Below are 4,583 nucleotides of genomic sequence, written 5' to 3'. Positions count from 1 at the left end.
GCCCAGAGAGGAGTTGGCTTGTCCCTCAGGTCGCTCGCTTCACATCGTAAATCCCTGGACCATCTGAGCTCAATCTGTCTTTCAGGTCCATGAAATGCCACGGCTATACCTCAAGGCTTCGCTTTCCAAGAGTCCAGGTCTCAATTCAAATGCGCTGCCTGCGTGTGTGCGCGTTCATGTGTAAATGCCTCTATCTACACCTGCACACCGACAATATCGAGGTGTGAAATGAACAGCTTTAGTCTGCAGTGGTGCCAATAACAGTGCATTTACTCAAGTTATTATTGCTCTTTTTATGCCACTATAAATGATGATGTTATATTACAGATTAAGATCAAACCTTGTAGATCTACAGGAGGAAATGAGAAACCTACCTAGACGATACATTACAGTAGTTCAAATTAGCCCTACCTTTGTCAGTTTTGGTATAAACATGATGTGTCAATAATTACCATCCACTAATATGATGTAGATTATTCTGAACTGAGCCATTATGCATAACGAGTGCTTTAACTTTTGGTCCTTCTACATTTTGTTTCCAAAGCTTTTGTACTTAAAGTTCCTAAGCTGTACTTTATCTTTGTGTCCCCTGTGGACGAAACCGGTAGTTCCCTCCATAGAAACTTTTTTCTATGATTTTCAGTCCTGGTTCTGGTTCTCCTGTGCCTCCCCTTCATCCACCGGGCCCAGCAATACGACCTGGGGTCGGATCTGGGTCTGTCCGCGATGGGATGGTCGCTGCTGGAGTCTGAGCCCAAAGAGTTTCTGGTGCTGGATGCCATCTGATATTGTGAAGTATTAATAATATCCATATAGAAATAGACAATGTTCTCACGTTTATTTATGAAAGTCGTAGAGAGCCACGAGTATTAAATCAATGTTTGCAATGCCCGTTCCTTTATGGGTCATAAGAATACAGAGTAGAAGATTGAACACATACAAAACAGCTTCAAAACACAAACAATGGGACAATAAATTTGCCATTCACTGATCATTCGTGACTACGTGACTGATGAATGTGTCATCATTTTACATTTTAAATGATCCATTTTAAGCTCTGCGGATAAGGAGTTCCACATATTGAAAAAAAAAAGTCATCTTTTCTCACAGACATCTGTTTTCTATTCGCGCTGGCTTTCAAGCAAAGCCTACCATGTATTACATGAGTGCTCTTGCATGTACATACATGCTCTGTCTCTGAGCACAATTCCCTGCAGCTGGAGCTCACCGCAGGCAGTTATTGAGTTGATATTATTTGCATCCTGGAAGATCTATGTGATGAAAGGTGAGAGTGTGATAGGTAACACCTAGATAGCTGATATGGTAGCACCGTCTTCTCAATTTTTACGTCCACACCTTAATAATAGAATCCATGAGTTATCTTGTTAAAGTGATTGCGTCTCCACCGTCTTTTTGATTTGCCCAGAGAGTGAAAGAAGCATTTTCCTGTGTTATTTTCATCTCTCTCTCGATGCTGAGTGTCTGACAGCTTGTGCCTCTCGACTCCACGTCGACTCACCAGCAGACCTGCATTTAGTGTCTCAAGGGTGTTTGTGATAACCATCATTTGATGCATGTTAAAACGGCCTCTGTACTTTAGACCTGTAATATCTTTCCCCCTCAGATGTCACAGCGTTTTCATTAGGCCTGGCGCTGGGATAACTGGGGCTCATTATGGCCGTGGATATCCTTTTAAAGACTCACAACAAAGTCTGGCCTCTGCACTCAGGCTTACCTGAGAGGGCTGCCGTTAATGCCTAGGTGAGCTTTGTCTCTCCACACCCAGTCTGCGAAAGACAAACTGCATCGACTACAAATAGAAGCAAACCATGTGCTTTTTGCACGTTGTTTGACTCAAATTGTAATCGGTGATTGATCCCAGATTATATTAGATTATATTGGGCGCGGAATTATCATAAAAGTGAATATATCTGGATCCAAAAAAAAGGACTGTGAGTTAGAGCCAGAGGTACCTGCCTGCTGCCTTACACACACCATCTTGATGAATATGTCACACTTTTCTTAATGACAGACCAAAAGGCTTGTAGCGACCCACCCTTCACACCCAGACTGATTGATCTGGGTAATTTGATGCTATTTGTCAGAAGATAAAACACAAGCATGATGTATGTGGCCAATCTTCCCCTCTGCTGACCAGGCAGCCTTTAACCTGAGCTCGTAAGGTGCCATTAGGTCCTTCCTATGCTCTAACCTTGTTTGTTTTCGAGCAAGACCTAACCCATCTACTGCATGCAAAGATCTTGTATACGTGTCGCTGTGATGCCTCGCCTCCGTGCAGGAACCACAGGTCACTGTCAAAGGGCAGCTCACATATCACTAGCAGGAATGGACCATCGGGTGGAGAGGGATAAGGCTTCAATTGGTGAACTGGGGAGCCAATTAGTGCCGAGCTGCCCAGTAGAGGAGCATTAAGGTGAGAGGAGAACAATCAGTCATCCTGCTCACTGAGAGGAACAGCAGGAGACCAGATGAAGAATGGTCGTTCAATTCTTTATCTTGTTTTGGTCTCAGGAGATGCAAACCTGGGAACTATTTCACAATATTAGGGGGTTGACACCCACCTCTGAATTCTGACTTTATGTTCCTCCGCCTACTATTTCTCTGTTTATTGTCGGGGGATTACCAGTGAGAGGGTTTCTGAAACAGACGGATGTGAAGAATCAACCATGCTGATTTAGAAGTGTCCAGAGACACTCTGAGCAGTATACGTTTTGGGGGTTGGGGTTAGAGTCCCCCGGAGAGGCTTTCAGAAATGCTCCCTGTTTTAGGAGGGGGGGGGGGTGGGGGGGCAGGAGGGGTGTCTGGACTGTGACTGGCCAGTTTGTCTGAGTGAGGACTAATGAAAACAAATGATTTGACAAGGTCAAAAGGTTGAGATCAAGGCTGAAAGATCCTCCGCCCCTCTCAATTTCCAACTTGGGAGATTAATGAGGGCATTGAACAGCCATTTCTCTATATAATTTACTCCCTGAGGCCTCGGGACCCCTGTCGTGGCGGTGTGCAGCCCACCTGTTGGCCTATTAGGGCCTTATGACAATGAGCCAGAGGGCATGTGACTGCTCTGTTCTGTTACAGCGCAGACAGGAGCTGATTGTGAAGGCGTTGCTCTCAGCCTCCAACAGCCTCTCAATTGTCTCGGGTCAATTTTTACTCTGCAAAACAAAATGGCTGTTTTCACATTTGTCACATTTGTCTCCTATTATACAGTAGATTATATTGCCAGCTTTAGTGAATTAATATTCTGATTGTAAGCTTAAAAGTGAGACATTTTGCTCAATGACGTTCCTCATAACGTGCTTTGAAAACGGGAGCTTTTTTTTACAGTTTCACAGTTGTTGAAAATATTTTGCTGAAGTCAAAGTGTTCTATATGTCTTCTGTGTTTGAACATATTACAGGTTTACTGACAGCCTGCAGTCACGGTGCTAAAGCTGGTACGCTGTGTGGTGATTTATACGTGGCTTACAACACAAGACTGCTCCCTTCTGGACAGTAGAAAGCAGTACAGAGTACTAAAAAATACATCATTAAAAAGTCATTAAAAATGCCATCACTTTGAACTTTCAGAAGGAAAGAAAAATAAAGGAACCTTTAAATAATGTATAGTTTGTCTGAAAATGTAAAATTATTGTATGAAATCAAAATGCGTTTCAAAATGTGTTTTTTTTTATTGTATCATTATTACATCATTAACAGTAAAGCATAACGACTGCAGCCAAAGTCGAGTCACCATAATGTATTTGCCTTTGGATTTAGGAACGAGTTGGTGCCCCTTTAGTTGCATTGGCACACACATGACGCCAGATGGAGATGTTTGCCAGTCGGACTCACGGTAGTGAAGGTTTTGATGGACACCTGTACTTCAGGGGAGGGGGGGGGGGGGGGGGGGGCGTAATATGATGGAACGGTCAATAATCCCCCATTAATGTAATCATGGAAAATCTGTCATAAGGATCTCGCTTTCGATTTTTAAATATAATTTAGAATGTATTGTGATTATTGGACAACTATTTAGTTATTACTACTATTGTTATTATTAATAATCGTATGATGATTATTATTATTATTATTATTATTATTAATAAACCAATTCAGCCGTGTTTGTGTTTCCCTACACACTTTATATCCAGTTCAGGATTTGATCAACATTTTACTGCAGCCAATTAAAGGGCTACATTAATTCCATTGTTTTACTCAACAGCTGAAATAGATTAATCATTTGGATTTTTAAACACGTATTAAAAATACACGCCGCACAGCCCTCTGGGAACCCGCTGCGTTGGATTCCTTCTGGAGCGTCAGCCTTAATTGTACTACATTTCCCACAATGCATTGCTGCGCAGCCGCGACTTGTCACTGCTGTCGCTCTCTGCCTGTGAGCGCCCGCGGTGAATCGGTCCAGCATCCCCTGCGCAGGCAGTGGGGCCAATGTAGATGTTAAAATATCATTTGAAAATATGTGATCGCGGAGTAGGTGTTCGGCGTCGGCAGTTGGCGATGAGGGACGGAAACTATGGCAGATTGGATTTCGCGTTGCGCCCCCGTGGAGCACGGACCGTTACA

Source organism: Cyclopterus lumpus, chromosome 8, assembly GCF_009769545.1.
Source record: "Cyclopterus lumpus isolate fCycLum1 chromosome 8, fCycLum1.pri, whole genome shotgun sequence".
In the NCBI taxonomy this organism is placed as follows: domain Eukaryota; kingdom Metazoa; phylum Chordata; class Actinopteri; order Perciformes; family Cyclopteridae; genus Cyclopterus; species Cyclopterus lumpus.
Note: the sequence above shows the minus strand (reverse complement) of the source record.